General features: G+C 40.2%; 1 protein-coding gene across 1 annotated transcript in view; it reads left to right on the forward strand.

Moving 5' to 3' along the window:
• The window catches only part of WWC3 (WWC family member 3), a 91,407-nt gene that overhangs the window by 14,570 nt on the left and 58,789 nt on the right, over positions 1-18,048 (forward strand).

Raw genomic sequence — 18,048 nt, forward strand, 5'->3', positions numbered from 1 at the left:
CAAGGCAGACCTGTGCCTCAAAATCCAAATGAAACTGCTGCTTAGATGAGGCTCTAAAGAGGGCATTTATATGTTGTGGAATGAATGGCATGCCTGCGCCGACTCCCGCAGGCCGGATATTTCCAAGGTATCAGACAGAGCTGTATATACTGCACTCTTCCCCCTTCAGATCTGAAAGTTTCTCCCTTGGCAAAGTTCAAAGGACCCCTAGCCCCAGTGGGGAGTGGGGAACAGTAAGGGGAAAAGAAAAGCTGAGCAAGGTGACTCTGTGTGTATATGTGGATAGGTCTTATTTTAATTTTTAAGAAATGTTATTACTGTTTTCCACCCAAGCTCTGCGGTGATAAGTTGTAAGCTGCTTGTACTTTGTGAGCTAGCATTGTTGTTTTTAATCATTGTTCTTTGAACAGTGTAGTTAGGAATTTCCTGTTCACGTTTTACTACAATGGTTTGTTTAAAATGATAGACCACAGTCCTTTTCCTGACCTAAAACTAGATTAGCCTTGAATGTCGAAGAGAAGTTGGACAAATAAAGAGGATAGACTGTATTTGCTTATGTCAGGGAGAGAGGCCTTTTAACCACGGGCTTGGTTGTATCAAATACCACAAGTCACGTTTCTTAAATATTTATTAAGACAAATAAACATAGTTATTGTATGAACTGGCACTAGTCCAGATTTCTGTCTCTTTGAGTCTCATGGGTGGGTCATTTTTAATTAGGAGAAATGTTTTAATCACGACTCTGATATCTGCGGGACTGCTGAATCCAGCGTTACCTCAGCTCTCCCCTCAGCCTGCCCCCTGCCCGCTCGTTATATTTAGAAACTGCAACAAAGTGAGGCTTGGCAAAGTTCAGGTTATAGAATGTGGCAACAATCTCTCAGGAAATACTCAAATTGTGAATGAACGTGCCTGTTTCTGGTATCTGTATCAAGGGGAAAGTAGCATAGTCTTTGTATCTGTTGCCATGCCTTGGCTGGGAAATCGGTGCCCAGAAGTATTAGATGCATAAGGAATTGCAGCATCCTTGTTTATACAGTTTGTGTTTGTTTAGGACAAGTTCCTTGAACAGCACTGCTAATCTATATAAATAGTGCACACCTGCGTTGATGGGACAGTGCAGCTAATCAGGCTATTGATTTTTATCTGGAAAGAGATAAAATGCTAGTGCTAAAAGCTGTATATTATCTCTTACTTTGGGTTTTTATTCTGTGGAAAAATCTGTGACGTAAATGGTACATGGCACGGTACAAAAGTTTTGTCTGGTTTTGGAGGGATGGCATATTGACTTGCTGCTGAGTTGGCTGCTGAGTTCTTGATGAACAAGCTGCAAACCTGTGAATATATGCTTTATACAGCACTCTAGTGTACTTTGAGAGCAAAAACGCCCGTGAGTGTGTGCATGTGAAATTCTGATAAACCTGCTGAATTACTTTTTCAAGCCAGAAGATGTCAGATTTGTAAGGTTGGGGAGTCTGCAGCTGATATGACACACAGGCGTGTCATTACAAGGGTGTTGCCAGTTAAAATACTCAGCTGTTACGGTATTTCCATCTTAGCATCTAACTTTGTTCCACCCAGCAAACAGTCACATAAATAGGACTAGATGGGTTTTTAAAGGAAATATTTAATGTATTTTAAAAGAAAATAACCTTTGGAAGCAAAAATATTTGGGTAGCCTGCACGTGAGTGTTTAGGGTAGGGCGGGGAGATGCCTTGCAGGGTACTGAGTCTGAAGTGCTAAAGAGGCTCACAGTAAATGTTATGTGGAAAATGTTACCATTTATAGAAGTCAGGTATTTCCGTGAGTACCGGAATTGATGAAGTCTGGTTTCCTGTGGGTTTGTGTCTTTCGGCTGACTGGGAAGGTGAAAGTTCTGCCAGATGCTTTTTGCCTTGTATTTGGAGTATTTGCATCCACTTGCTCCTGAGCAGATTTTCTGATACCCAGTTAGGTGTAAATATGGACTTTCTACTAGGCATCCTACTTTCATAAACTTTGATAGGATTTAGAATTATGTGGAAACTCATGGATAGAATAAAACCCAAATAGACTCAGATCTATTCATTAATACTGTTATTAACAAAAATCACGTCTCTTTTTCCATAGGAGACAGGGACTATAAGCCCTTGGTGTGTTTTGGGTTTTTCTTAATGCTCCTGTTGTCTTCTTGCTTCTGTCTTGCCTTGCTTCATGAAGGAAGAAGCCAATTCCTACAAAGAGTGATGTTTTGACGTAGTCAGTAACAGAAATACATTCTGAGATTAGTGCACCAGATTTTATTGCACAGGCTTAAACTAGAATTGTTCTGTGGTGAGCATGCAATGGATGCACTGTTCCCCCAGAAACAAAGCTTTAGATTGAAGTTTCCTGTAGAGCTGTTGGGCTGCATTGCCTGTGGTGCACTGCCTGGCTTTAGGTTTGGCTTCCTGTGTGTGAACAAACAGTGCTATCTTGACTAGAGATCCAGAGTCCTGCAAAAGATCTATCAGTGAGGTACCTGCTATTAATGTACCTGCTGTCATGTACCTCTTTTTGTTCCATTAATATTTTTCTTCATATGATAAAAGGGATCCGAGATGTACTGTGTGGAGCACAGTCAGGGTAGTGGGTGCCATTGGCTTCACTGTCAGCAAAGATGCGTTCGCTTTTGTTTTGACCTTCATTAAGCACAGATTCTATTACCTGGAAAAGATGGAGTTTAGTAATCTTGGGTGTGAATAAGCAGTGCCCTCAATCATCCGTGTGAATGCTTTTTGTGTAGCAATATGGGTGAGTAGTTTATTCCACTAGATGAAGTAAGTGGGGTGAATGAGGTGAGTAAGCAATTTCATTATGAGACACTCTCAGTTGTGTCTAAATGCAGTGTTGCAAATTCGGCTTGTTCTTTGAGCTGGTTGGGAGCCAGGTGGCTGTGGTTAATTCATCACCAAACTTGAGCAAACAAGCCCTGTGTGGGATAGGTTATGTTAGATCCAGCTCTGTGCCGCACTGAAGTAGCTGGAAGCTGTACACATGGGAGCCAGGGCAGAGCTGCCCTGAGTCTGCTGGAAGCATCTCATCCTGTGTAGACAAATTCTGGAAATGTTTGTGTGGGATAATTAATTTACTGTATGAATTTACAGTACCTGAAATGTTACATTCTTTACAGAGATCCATTACCATTCTTTTTGTGCAAGCTGTAGGTGCTAGTTCTTTCTCAGAGGGTTGTATCTATAAAGCATATGTAGAATCTGTACTGATAAATTGAATTTTCAAAGTAGATAACTAAATAACTCTTTTCAAATACTTGATAGAAACAAAAAAGCACTTTTAAGTTTTTCTTTCCAGTCTTCCAAAATCTTGCTTTAGATTCATTTCCCTGTCTCCCAGCTCTATTACTGCAGTGCCTTTTCTGACCTCATCTTCTTGTTGTTGTGAAATACCAGTCCTAAAATGTTTGCCTATTTTAGTCATGCCTCTCCAAAGAAGACAGTGGTACTGGCTTGGGATTTGGGAGATAGAGGTTTGGTTATCTGCTCTGCTTTTTTTTTGTGTACTGTTATTTTTAAACTCCTTGTATCTGGTGCTCAGGTAGGTACTAATTAGGGTATTTCTTAACTTTGCAGTGGTGTTCTGATTATAAATTAATATTGTGATTGTATAAATGCAATAAAAGAGTGATGTAAAGATTCAGTCATCTTTTCTTTTTTTGTTAGGGTTCATGCTTTTCCTTTGTAAAGCACTTGCTAAACTAGGTAGTACTTATTTTCAGTTACAGCCTTCCAAAGGCGGAAGACCTCAGTACCTGAATCTTTTATTACTTTGTCTAGTTCTTTGACATGAAATTTACTGATGACACCAGGAAGAAATGCAGCAGTGAGCGTGATTTGAGGATGGAATCATGTGGTCTCTCTTTCCCTCTTTGCCCTACTCTGTTCTACCTTGGTATCAAAGGCAGGAGGCGTAATGCTTTTTAATAAGCATTAAAAATTGTTGGAGTTTATTGATCTTTGTATTCATTACAGTTGTACTTGTCAAGCACAGTACAATGAATGTAGATGCTTCTCATGTTCTGCAAGTGTGCTTTCCAGTGTTAAGCTGTGTCCTTTTGCTGTATAATAGCTTGAGTGAAAAGCTTGCTTTGTATTAGATTGGTGGAGGTGAGTAATAGGTGTCCACCACAGTGCAGAATGATTGACATCTTACCCTGTTGTGGTTTTGTTTGGGGAAAGCAGTAGCCATAATGTCATCAGAATGCTTTGGAAATTAGTAAGGTGCCTGTTACAGCATGCAACAGGAACCCTCCATTTTTTTTCTCTGTGACACTGCATTGTGTAGCTGTCAGAGCGTGCTGCTCCTGTGCTAGCTCCTGAGGTGGAAGTGTGTCCCACTCCTGTGTGCTGGATCGTACTCAAGAAGTGTGTGTCATGAGGCAGTGTGGTGGTGCTGGCGTGGTGCTCACAGAGGTGCTGCTGGTACTGGCCATCCTTGCGTAAGAAACAGCTGCCCTCAGCTCTGGGGGCTCCCAGTCTTGTGAGAAGGCTTTTGGGCAGTTCCAGGAAGGAAAGTGGGAGACAGTGCTAAGAAAGCATTTTTGCCATTGTTCGGAGAGCTTTATATTTTGTGCAGTCAGAGCCTACACTTACAAAGGCTTGTGACTGACAGTTGTGTAAAAGGAATGCAATAATTTATGCCATTAATGTATGCATTTGTGTCTGGGGAAGCACTTGTCTGACCTGGAAGGTATGTTTGAGATTGCTTTTGTAGTTCTCTTGTTTTGGAAAATGGAGATCAAAGCTGTGTAGGTTCAAAACAATGGAAGAGCATACTGGGCTTAATTGCATAAAATTAATGAGGATGAGTCATTTTCATGATTACTTTGAAGGAAGCAAGAAATAAAGAATTAAAGTAAATTTTAATCTCTGAAGGCGGTGATTATTATTTTTTTTTTCTGAAGAAAAACATGGATGTTAAAAGCTCCAAGCAGAATTTGTTCATGCTTACAATATCTTTATTACCTGTTAAATTGAACCGTGCGTTAGGCAAGCTGCTATTGAAAATGGCATTTGTGTAATTTGTTTTCCTTTTAAAAGCAGTCAGGGTCTGTACACAAGAGCTCTTTAAATGTTATTTGTTTACTTTCATACTGTTCTTGGATCACATAAAATGTTACATTGTGAAGTTATTTTGGCTCAGCTGTCAATACATTGTTTGTTACTCTTCTAAGATGGCAGCAAGGATGCCATCCTGTCCTTTGCTTCTGTCATGGTCAGTTTGCTGGAAAGAGCTGCATGCTGAAGGAATGTGCTTTCACGTGCTTGCTGGTGTTTGGGAAAGTGCAGGTTGGTCAACCAGAAATATGAAAGATGCCTGTGTACATGGATGCTTACCCTTAGCATCGCTCGTGTCGCCTTACAAAGCAGTGTGGGTTAGAGATGGCTTGGACAGTTGATATGCTGCTGGGCGTGTTTGTCCTGGGTTTGGCTAGGATAGGGTTAAGTTTAGACATATAAAATAGGCATACATATAAAATAGGTATACATATGTATATGTATTTTTGTTAACCTTCACAAGATGATAGGCAGCTGAACCAGTCAGTGGGTGTTTGTCATGCCTGCTATATAAGAGAAAGGATAGCTGGGGCAAGCAGAAGTGCTTTGAAGTAGGTAACTGTGTGACTAGGATGTAGACATCAGACAGGACCAGGTGAGCAGGCTGTGCTGAGCTGTGGCGGTCAGTGCTGCGCTTTGTATCGCTCGCTGTATGTACTGTTTCATTGCTGTTACCTGATGGTTGTTATGTAATTGGAAAGAGCTGGTATTATTGGGGAAGATTTGCCACCTCACTTAAATTGTGCTGATCAACTCCTAAGTCAGGAGACAGCTTGACATACCATGCTCACCTCAAAGGTTGAGAGGATCCCATTGATGGTTAGGTCTTGCTCATACCACTACTAGCTTGCAGTATGATCGGATGAGTGTCAGAAATAGTTGTGCCATGAAACGATGGGACTGTGAAGTTAGGGCTGCAGAAGGGGACACATGTAAAGACAACAGGGATCTCTCCTGTTCAGTGGTACCAAGCTGTTTATCCAGCTTCATATGAAACTGCAGATGGAGTTTGTGTGTAGTTGGAGTGAGGCTCACATGGGAGAACAGAGCTGTGTTCAGAGCTGAGGGATGTAGAGGGCTGCATCATTGGCTAGTCCCATTTTTACCCTATCCAGCTGGTTAGGTTGTTGTCCAGTAACACTACTCCCAGCCAGTACTTTTTGCTCCAGCTCTGCTGTTAGCTCTTCTTGAGTTTATCCTCTTCTCTCTATGCCTCCCTGTACCATTTATTGCTTTCTGTTTGCCACCTCCTTTCAGCACACAGTTCCCATGCTCATCGTCCTTCTGTATTGTGATGTGCCTGCTTCCTTCTTTTCTTCTATGGTGTTCAGATGATAACAGAGATTGCATTGAGACTGGGAGGCAAAATTGGCTTTCTGGTCTCTTTTCCCAGAATACAAGGAGCAGAGTTGTACTGGAAACGTTTTTCTAGAGCTGCTCTGTGCAGTTGGAGCAAGCCCCACGATGTCCTGGCACACTGGGTGGGTGTGTAGCAGGAGATGTCCCGAGAAGCTGGCGCGTATTCAGTGGAGATTAAATCTGTAGGAGAACTGAACTGGATTTCTGTACTTCACAGAATTATGTTGATTGAACAAGTGCAACAGTGTTCCCTCTCCCCCTCCCCTGTGCCTTCACCAGATCTGAATGATTTTCCATGGGGACAGTAGACTGAAAAAATGCAGGTCCTGGTGTCAGCGGTGCTGAGATTGTCTGGGAGACTACTGTAAGAACTCTAGCATGTGTCTGGGGAGGGACAGCGTTTCTTCCTCTGCTGCATTGTTTCAAATAGTTGAGCTGTATTAATTGGAAGTTCTCTCAAGAGATAAGAATGAGGCACATCCTCAGGAGGGAGAACTTCAGCCAGAAGGATTTCAGTGTAAAGGATTTAGAAGAAATCAAAAAGTTGCCTAATGGGGCAGTGCCTCATGAGGCATTCCTGATGCCCTAATGAATGGGTGGCATTGCATCATAGTAATGCATAGATGATACAGCTTTATACTACAGCAGAATTTAGATGCCTGCTACTTTTGTTTGTTGATACCCAGTCCTTCCAGATAAAAAGTCCAGATACTTATTCTGCAATATATGCCTTTTTCAATATAAACAAACTGCTCTTGCACTATGGAAAATATGCTCTAGGTCAACCACAAGATGCTGGGCTGGATGCAAGCATTACCAGCTCAAGTTTTGTGGACTGCATAATAATCAATTAAATGATGGCAGTGGTTCCTTCTGACCTTAAAATATGGACCCAGACAGCTGGGGCCACACTGTGCTGCCATGGTGGAAGTCAGAGGCTTCCTGCAGCTCTGACTTCCTCAAAGGCTCAGGGCTGTGAGGGAGAGAGGAAGGGAGCTGAAGGTGGCATTTTGTGGCTTTTAAACTCTCTTTCCTTGTACCAGAGCTGTTCTTGGATATGGGAAATTCAAAGCTGCACACTGAAATATCTGTGTTTACTAACTGCAAAGGAATGCATAAATATAGGAAAATATGCAAGTACAGAAGATTATCCCCAGAATATGTTACTATGCGGTGTAAGGGGCCCTTGGGTGACCACTATGCATAGCTTTGGAAGAGACACCTACACAACTTCTAGACGGACTTCTCATTTGCAAATGGTAATAATGCAGATCACAGAAGCTGGTTTCCTGAGTTGCTGTAAATGGAAGCATGTTTTTAACACTCCCTCTTTTCTAACACAAATGTAGGAAGCTGGCAGAGTACCTAACTTCAGTGCTCTAGAAAAGTTTAGAGAGAAATAATCTGAGGAAACGGAAGCCTCTATTTTTAACCTTCTTAGTTGTGGAAGATGAGGAGGAAAAAGAGGAGCCATCTACTGTTGAAGTCTCTTAGTCTGTTACTATAAATTCAATTTCCACTGCTGTTTTTGGTGAAGAGGTACGTCTTACTTGGGGATGCTCAGTTATGTTTAAATTAAGGCCAGTGTAGGGTGGATGGCGTGGTGTGTCTTCTCTAATTGTGCTTTATCTCCTGATTTGGTTTTTCTTTCCTCTTTTCTTGGTAGATCTGAAATGCTGTATCCTAAAATGCTCACCCATTACTTGTACTGCATTACTCTCACTGCGTTTCTTATACTGAAAGTGAATTTTTCTGAATGTTTTTTTTGTTGGGTCTGAGCAGATGGTCTTAAAGTTTTTTTCTCATTGTACTATTACTATTAAAAGAATTTACAATACCTGATGATCCTTACCTGGATTTGTCACAAATTACTTTGTATTCCTGTATTTTAGCAAAAATATGACAGTAAAATTATGAATAATTCCTTGTATTAATTACTTGGAAGTACTGTATCAGTCTAGCTCGAAGCTTAAATACATAAATTTCTTACACAACCACTAGCAGCTGTAGAAGTAATGGCATCTAATTTCATAACTTCACCCTCTTAAAAATGTCAGAGGAACATCAGTGTGAAACTTTATTTAGGATATGTTACCAAATTACCAATTTTGTTTGAGGAATATGTTGCCTTAGTTCACAGTGTCAGCATTAAGGAGTACTGTAGGAGGCGAGTGCATTTGGGGACTGGTAATGACACTGGAACAGTTGAATATTGGGAAAATGGGCTAAGTTTTCCTAAAAGCTTAGCAACTGCTGGCTGATGTGGGTGGCACCCTGGGATGTGGAAGCAGTTGTAAGAGTTTAGGTAGATACTTTTAGAGAATCTTCTCCCCAACACCTGTATTGACTTTGTATATTACATACATTTGTCATTGGTAAGCTGAGGAATTACATAAACTAGCATGTCATAAAGGGTAAATAATTCCTAAGAAAAACAAAGAGTGAGCTGTGGAGAGGAAAATGTAGCAAAGCTGAAAATCACTGCTTGATACACTGGGAAAAAACCCCACATTTTAAGCACAGTTCTCTACAATGGGTTTATTTTTAGACCACTTCTAACACCTCTGCATATGAGAGTGGTCTTCTTTGGTTAATAAGAAGTTGTAGACCACGTTAGAATATAATTGCTGATATACCTCAGGATTCTGTTGTTACTAAACTCTGTGCATATTCAGCTATGTGCATTCTAGGTGGCCCAAAGATTACTGTTTAACATCAGATTCTCAGTTTTGCTGACTGACACTTGCCTAAAGTGATTTGAAGTGTTCACAGAAGTGTTTCATAGTGCTTTCTTTAAACGATGCTTAGGTTAAGCCTCTGTCATTTGACACTTCAGTGGTATTTGAGCAAATCAAGGAATGACATGTGTGTCTATATGTGTATACACACACACACCCACATTCACATACATATTTACTTATTTCCAGTCTGTCTACTTGGTGAAAAAGAATGATAAATTTAAAGGGAGGGCGAGAGGCCTTCAGCAGTGCAGAGCTAACCATAACAAATGTGTAGAAGCTTGGATTACCAAAGGCTGTCACAAGCTTTCAGGAAAGTCTCTGCCATAATGTTGGGGATAGTCACAGACTCCAAAAGTGTCAGAAGGTTGAACTTAGGGGTAACAAGCTAGTCAGCAAATGCTGGCATAATCTTTCTGGATATAGGGCATATGAGGTTAGCAAGAGAACAAAGGAGCTGGGAAAACAGTTTTGAAAAACTTGTGACTTTTGCTTCTGTACTGCTCTAGAGATAGCCAAGATACCACGGTGAACTAGAAATGAAAGAGGCAATGTAATACTGAGGATATGCTGACTATTTGGAGGTAAACTTCCAGTGATCCTGCAAAAGTCTCCAGGAAGTATTCTGCTGCATGATTGTGCCTTATAGAATTTAAGACCCTTTTACTTACTTGTTCCTGAGATGCAAAGCTTCTTTTTATGCCTTCTTTCCTTCTAATGTGGAGCTTCATGGACTTTAATTTGGAATATCATGTCCCATTTTATCTTCCTTGTCTGCTTGGGACCTCCCTTGTCTGCTTCTTTTTCTTTGTGCTTTGAACTCTTCCCATTATTCTTGTTCATGTTCAAAGGGATTATTACTAAGAACTTGCTGGCAAGGTCACACAGATGCACCTTTTCTGCCTTGATCAGATGATTTCCATTAGGAAAGTACAGGTGTTTCCTCCTCATCTGGTAGTTGCATATAGAAGTTGCAAACAGCAGTCAGAAGAGAACAATTCTGCATGTAAATGCATATATTTATGCACCAGCACACATACTCTCTACATAAGAGTGTATCAATTCATCATGTCTCCCAGTAACTCTTCTGTGATGGTTTAATTAACTGCAGGGCAGGATTGAGGCCAGGTAAGCTTGTCAGAAATGTGAGCTCTCAAACCAGAAAAGAAGCATTGCAAAAATAAGGCTACCATTGCAAAACAGTTTGGTAGACTGACCTGAACATAGAAATAGGCCTAAGTACATACTAGGGCTGTAGAAAGTCTGACAGCTGTGTGACTTGCTCTTCTCTAGCAAAAGGCTGCAGAGTTGTGGTTTGCAGGATTGAAGACATAAATAGATAACTGCAGGGCTGGCCTTTACTAATTAGGACTTTAATTATCAATAGCATGTAGCTAGCAATCACTGCTACTTGCAGAAATGGGTGAAAAAGATAGAAACATTGATGTGGAGTCAGTGAAGCTAGAACACTGCTTTGCTTGCCCCCTCTCAAGCTGTGCTGTGGAAAGGGGTAGTGTCATTTAAGCTGCATAGACTGGTGTCAGAATTCAGCCTGTTCCTCAGATTCTGAAATGCCCCATTAAATTTTCCTTATCTTTTAGTTCAGTTAGTTTTTTGATTTTGATAAGTTTGGGGGTTTGCTGCGGGGTTGTTTTGTTTTGTTTTGTTTTGTTTGTTTCTTTCTCCCAATATGCAAGTAAATGTTTAGAGATTTTGAGCAATAAAGGCAGCTTTATTAGGACTGGCAAAAGGCAAATAATAAATACCTTGCATGTTACTGTTTCTAGCTAAGTTCTCATGCAAAGACCCAGTTTAACATCACTTTCGTTTCCCAATTCCTCCTTCTTAGCTGTTTTATCTGCCACATGTTCCTGCTGTCATCCTCATATGGCTTATTGCCAGCTTCTGTATGTAATTTGTGTGTTCTCTGGTGTAGGTGTCACCTGCTGCCCAGACTGCCTGTCTTCCCTCAACAATTGCCTCTGCTGTGCCACGAATCTGGCAGGTGGCTTTGCACAGTAGCCTGTAGCTGGGCTGTTTGTGCATGCACAGAAAGCTGATGCACAGTTTGATTTAACCTCTCCACCTCTATTTTTTTTTTTAATTGTTTATCCTCTGTTAAAAAAAAACAACTAATAAATTAGTAAGTAGTAGAAACAAAGAGGTTTGCTTAAAAGCGCTGACTTTTAACCCAGCTGTGATTTTTGAAGGAAGAATTTTGGTAGTCTTGATGAAATATGGGTATATGTTCATCAAGAATTTCCCATAATATTTGTATTCTCATGTTGGATCTGGATCATAGCTGCTGTTAAGAAATGGATGGCTGCTTGGCAGACTTGGCTGCTTTTGTGGAACTGTTTCAGCAGTTCCTGAGCAGCCAGACAAGTTATGGGACAGCTGCAATGGGACATATGATTTGGTTTTATGTTTCAACACACTAAGTACGTATTTTTTAGCAGATTTGAGTTTTGGGACTATCATAAAGGATAAAAGCAAAAGTATGTTATTTCTCTGTTGTTGGTTGATTGTTGCATATTTATCATTTCTAGAATAGTGAAAGGAGGTGAGAGGGTGTCCTGAGGCACATTTCTTGAGGGTGTTTTGAGGCAATATAAAGTTCTGTTACTTTTTCTAAATCAGCTTAGGTTATCTCTTATAGGTTATCTCTTACACAGGTAGCTTCATACACATTTTTCATCATAAAATGGAATTATGCAGTGCTTTCATGTTCATCTGCCCTATTAGCGTTACATGTGCCAGTGAATCTGTTTCATCAAATACATATATAATACTCTGCCCATCAGAAATGTCTTAGTGAGGTTATAAAAACTGTAAAGAGACTGCCTGGCATGAAAAAGTATGACTGATCTGAAATGCTGTAGGAAACAAAATCCTTCCATGCTGCTTTTGAGTGCCAAAACAGAGTGCTCGTGCATTCTGGTCGATCTGCTGAGTTTTTATACAGTTGGTTTCAGTTTTCCTTAATGGTTTTTTCCCAGCACAGGGTCACAAGAGAGAAGTAGGTAATTGATACCACTTAGTGTTCTTGATCAGCGTAAGCTCAGTTGGCTGTGAAATAACAGTTCATGGACTCAGGAGCAGGGTGGCTGATGAAGTTATTGTCTGTGCTGCCCTGTTGCACAGGTGTTAGAGCTGCTTTTTGACCAGCTCCTGAAGCGCTGTAGCTTATAGGGTGGGGTGAAGAGGAGCTACCACCAGCTTCTTAGATGCACTGTAAGCAGTGGCAAACCATGGCCTGGGAGATTGACTGACAAGTAAATCAAGTACTTGTGGGAGTGGCATTCTTCTCAGCTGTCTTAGCATAGGTTGTCTAGGTTTGTAATACTGTGCTAAGGACAGTTAACACTTGTTTCTATTTAGAATAATCAAAACAAATCATCTGGTAATGAACACATTTTTCTCCATGCTTAAAAATGCTGATTCAGTACTGTAGATGGCTAATGCCATTCTATGCCTTCTGTTTTGCATACTGATGTATGGTGTGTTGGCTTAATTTTACTGTGACGTTAATTGAAGCAAATACACCAATTTGGCATTATCAGCTCTCTTTCATGTGCTTATTTGCAGTTGTGTTTTGTTTTTATAAAGGAATGAAAGTCACTGCAAAATAGAGTGTGGTCTTGAAGTGACTGAATTTCAAGTGAACTTTAGAAGAGCTGATGCTGTGGTTTCTGAAAGAAATGTGTCCCAGAGATGACTCTGAAAACAAGTTACCTTCTTTAAGTCTTTGTTCTGAGCCCAGAATTTCACGTGTGCAAGTTCCTGATGAGCCATCTATTCTGTTCTGTTTCTTCAATGAAAGGTTGAGTAGAAGTTCAGTGAAGTTACTTTATTCAGAACTCAAGGTTAAATGATGTATTAAAATGAAGATGTATCATTTGTAGTGAAAAAAAAAAAAGTGACAAGGGATTTTTATGTTAAAAAGATACATACGGTTTGGTGAACTTTGTTGTACTTTTGACTAAGCAGTCCCTATGTAAGTTGTCAAGCATTATTTCAAAACCAGCTCCTTTAAGGCCTCTCTACTTGAACAGTGAGTAAAACCATGATGTACTCTAGAGTGCTGTCACCTGGGGTCTGGAATTCAAGGTGGCATTTGCTGCAAACAGGTGCCACAAGGTGAGGCTGTGTGGGTCTTGCTGGTGCATGGCTTTCTGAACCGAGGAGGAAGCTCCCTACTTCAGCAGCTGGGCAGCATATGTGGGAAGTGTTCCTGCCCTGCTTGGTGGAGTAGGAGGTAGTGGTTGCTGAGGAGTGGAGTGCTCCATTCAGGGCAGCCTGCTTGGAGGAGCTGGGTGGGTTGTGTCTACTGGGAAGTCGCAGTCCAGCTAGGTGGCCACAGACTCTCTCTGCATCTTACAGATCGGTCCTGCAGGCCTGGAGCACACTGCCGTCCAGGCCTGATCTGTGGTGGTGGAGGATGTTCACAAAGTGCCTCTAAGACTTCACTGTGACTTTTGAAGTCAAGATTAGAATCCTTGCAGTGTAAACAGCTGCTCTTGCCTCTGAGGACCAACAGAATAAATCATCTTCCATTTATACTTGATTGCATGGGGGTTTTGGGGGGGGTTTGTTGTTGTGTGGTTGGAGAGAATAAAAACCGTGATACAAGACAGGAGGGTTAGCTGAATTTTATAAAAATGGTTGTAACACAAATTTATGTTTGAAAGGAAGTCAGAAAAAAAACTGGCTAGAAGCTGTGAAATGTGTGCATGATTTCTTATTTTAGCACCTTCTCTCTCTTGCCTTGTGACACTGTAGTGATGTATCAGAATTCAGATCTGCAGTGTGAATGAATCCGTTTGTCTAGCTGGTAACTTGTATTTGTTGGGGAAAACCATCTATCTGTATATACACTGTTCAGACTGAGCTCACATTTAAGAGACTGTTTCTTCTAGTTGTCTGTTGAGGATTATCAACTTTTATTAGACAGTTTCTGCTTCTGCTGTTGGGCTTGACCAGAATCAGGAGCAACAATAAAAGCACAGTTGGCAGTCTGACTTGCTTCCGTCTGTCTCCCCTGCAAATGGTGGCTGCTCTTCAGAATTTAGTAGTTCTTTTTGATAATTAGCCCTTGTGGTTAGTGCTTCCCTCTTAATCCAGGTCCCCTTTGGAAGATAAGGTGACCCTGGATGTAATTTAGGCATCTAGGCATTGCTTGTGAGGTGGCAGCTGGCTTGCAGTGACATTTCTACTTTGGAAACACCTTTTGGATTTCCTGTTCAAGATTTCTCAAAACCAGGCTGTGTTTGTCTTAATTTAATTCCTCTCAGGGGAAGTTTTACTCCATTAGTCCTAGGGATTTTGAGCACTCAGTGCTTTCTGATGTGACACCAGGACCATGGGAAGAGTGAGGATCTTATCTAATACTTTCTGGTGTCTTGTGTTTTTAGTGATCTGGTATGATTTCAAAAATCCGTGTCAGTGAAACTGCTGCCCCATGCTGGCAGTCAGGCTGTGTTTTGGAGAGTTGAGGGATGCCTTTTCTTTGAAGCCACAAGTTTAACAGTTGAGGTTTTCTGTGGTTTTTGTGGGGGTTGAAATTAGATTCTGTTAACTACTAAAGCTGAGAGCAATTTTGTAGTCATTTATCTAAAATTGTATTTAGCCTTTGCCTTTTGCTGTCTTCTTTCCACCCACACCTTGCCATGAAGTGAAGCATTCAAGAAATACCTGTTGCTGCTGCATATTCAGAAAGCTGTAGTAATGTGTTCTGGAATCCTTCTGTCTATGACCAGTGGATAAAGATAAGAAATGAATACACAAGGAACTGAAGGAACACGTCGTTGTCAGGATCAATTTTATTCAGCTCTTTGGGTTTATTTTGTAGTTTGATTTCTGTATTTTGACTGTTGAGTTTGATCATTGAAAAAACCCAAACCAAAAGAACTTAGGTTTTCAGAGGTATCTGTTTTACTGTGTGTAAATACCAGGCCTCCATTTTCTTTTGAATGAAAACTAATTTGGGCAGAGTTAGAGGTGGGCAGATGCAGGATTTGGGCTATGGAAACTTTTTTACGTGTTTCTGTATTTGCTTTTGAAGGAGCTTTAGAGTCCCCAATGATTGGGTCCTAATGACAGAAGAGCATTGTTACTTTTGGAAAGGATGAATGTTTCAAGATACTAAAGTCAGCATATCTATTATCTGAAGTTATGACCACCTCTTTGATATGTGCAAACCTGGCCCCCATGGATGAGTTTCACTTGCACCAGGGCTGTAGATCCGGCGGACAGAAGTGGTTGATGATATGAACTGTTAGCAGCTGGAAGTTCAGAACCTTGTTATTGTCTACTAGTTGTGAGGGAAACAGGAGATGATTACTGGTGGCAGATAAAATACCTTAGTTGTTTTTACTACTTTGAATAGAACAGCCCTGTCTTTTATTTAGTTAATGGTGGTAGCATTTTTATTCTCTTTGTCTTTACAACTTCACAATGGTTTTTGTCTTTAACAATTTGAAATGTTTTAACAGATGGACAATTTTTCATATAGAAGCAGAAAAGGCCTGTCCAATTTTACAAAACCCCAGAGGGTAAAGCAGCATTTCCAGAAGATTCTTCATTTCAGCAGTCTACTGCTGTAATTTGTGGCTGACCTCCAATATCCATATCTGCATCTGTTCCATTTTGTCTTTGTTATTCTGCAAACCCTTAGTTTCCCTAACTGAAAACAAAATAAAACAACAACCAACCCACCCCCCAAACCAACCAACCAAAAAAGTAATCTTATCCTTAGAGTGGAGGTAGTTAAACCAGAAATGTATTTTTCAGTTGACTTAGTTAAACTTCCAGTTCTAAGTTTAAGCTCTTCATGTTTTGACCTTGGTGAATGAAGGATGTTTGAGTTGCATGGATATAGACAGGAGTGAACTGAGAATCAATGTGATGTTATACATTGTCTGAAGGGAATCTTCTTTGGAGCAACTTGGAATATAGTTTAAAATGAGCAATGTCAAGTTAATGATAGTCTGACTATCTAGAACAGAGCTTTTAATGTGTTCTTTTTCCTACAAAATTTCCACCAAAACCATTAATTAAACTTGTTCATGTCTGCTTTGTAACATTGGAATGAAAAGGACTCAGACCAGATGGCACTGGCTTTCTTCAGTCTCCCTTTTCCAGAAAGGGAGTGTTGTCCTTGTCCTGGAAGTCTGAGCCCTGGTGGGATCACGAGAACTATGAATTAAAGTTCTGCAAGTGTGAAAGGTTAGAGTCTCATGTGCAGGTTTCATTTACAAACAAAGGGTGAAGGCTGTGTTTGTATAACTCATTCCAAAGAAAACCTTGTCTATGGCCTGGTAATTTAGGAGCCAATGTCTAGACTACTTTGAGAAATTGTAAACATGATGTCTTCAGAACAAAACCATGAGAATTGAAGAAAAATTACTGCATATTATATTTTTAATATTTGACTGAATTCCAGGGAGATCAGAAGTATTTGGCAATGTTTGGTCTGCCTGACTGCTAGATAAATTACTGAAAGAATGCATATGCCAGGCCATAGTAACATTTTCTTTCTTGAGTACCTCGGCTTTGGATTTGTGTGATTGCACAACGTGAAGTGCAGAGTCGTCAGTGGAAGGTTTTCACTTTTAAATAGCAGTGTGCAAGTTTAAGCACATCATCTTCTTATTAAACTGTTTGAGAATCCACAGGATATAATCAAGCTCTATTATTTGACCTACATAACACGATCTTTGTAGTGTTGTGCAGAGCTGGTCAAATACTACATTTAAGATAGTGGGAATGTTTTTTTTCTTAATTTTTTTGGGGAGTGTTAATTCTACTAAAGTTAATTTTGAACATTTAAATATCAAGAATATGAAAATAGATTTAGGAGGCTGGTAAATTGAGCTTTTCCCTGATTATTGTGGGCAAAGTTATGTGCTTTTTTTGATAGTGGTTTGTCTTTCCTGAGTGGTGTACTTCCTGGAGCACTGGGATGGCTAGATGTAGCTGTGACAGTATTTCCATCATTTGAAATCTTTACTGTTGAATGTGTGTGGCTGGTTTTGTTTTGGAGAAGGACTTCCAGTTCAAAGACAAACATGTTTTAGTTCAGATGAATTTATTGTTTTATACAGATGCTATCAGATGAAGTGCATTTACCAGCCCCAATGATCCCTCTATTCTGCATGGCACTTGTAAGCACAGCCCAAATCTGATACCGGGAAACCTTATCTGGGTTTCATAACACATGAATGAAATGTCCATTTTACACCAAAGAGCATTGTGCTATGGCTTATGGTGAACTCAAGTCAGTCTCTAAATTAATGCATGAATCTTTGCAAAGATGTCATCTTCCTAGGTACTAAAAATCTGCATGCTGAAGGTGTTGGATCTATATCCCATGTATAATTGAAATTACTGTATTAATATATTTTCTGTGAAGGAATTTTATGGCAGCTTAGGGCCTAAGTAATGATTAAAATGATAGTTTGGGAAATAGATGCAATTCACCTGAATGTTAAGGATATGTAGTTTGCATCATTTGTTCTTCTTAGGTGTTTTTTATATACCTTAATATTCTAAAACAGTGTTGGTTTAGAGTCTTTCTCTAGAATGTGTAATCCAATGTTTTCAACATTACTGTCAACTGCTGATTTGGATGTTTTGTTGCCCACAGGTCTATTGTGAGTTTGGCTTGAAGGGGTTGTCACATTTTAAGCTGTGAGATAGAAATGCTCTTATTAGTTAAAATGTATGCTCTAGTGGCTTCAGAATGCTGTAGAGGTTTTGTTTCTCTTTGTTCTGAGGGAGAGAAAATAATTTGTGTGGATCTTGGTAGAGTTAGTTAATTAATTGTTGGACTTGATCATAAAGGTCTTTTCCAGCT

Source organism: Dryobates pubescens, chromosome 8 (genome assembly GCF_014839835.1).
Source record: "Dryobates pubescens isolate bDryPub1 chromosome 8, bDryPub1.pri, whole genome shotgun sequence".
NCBI classification, from domain to species: domain Eukaryota; kingdom Metazoa; phylum Chordata; class Aves; order Piciformes; family Picidae; genus Dryobates; species Dryobates pubescens.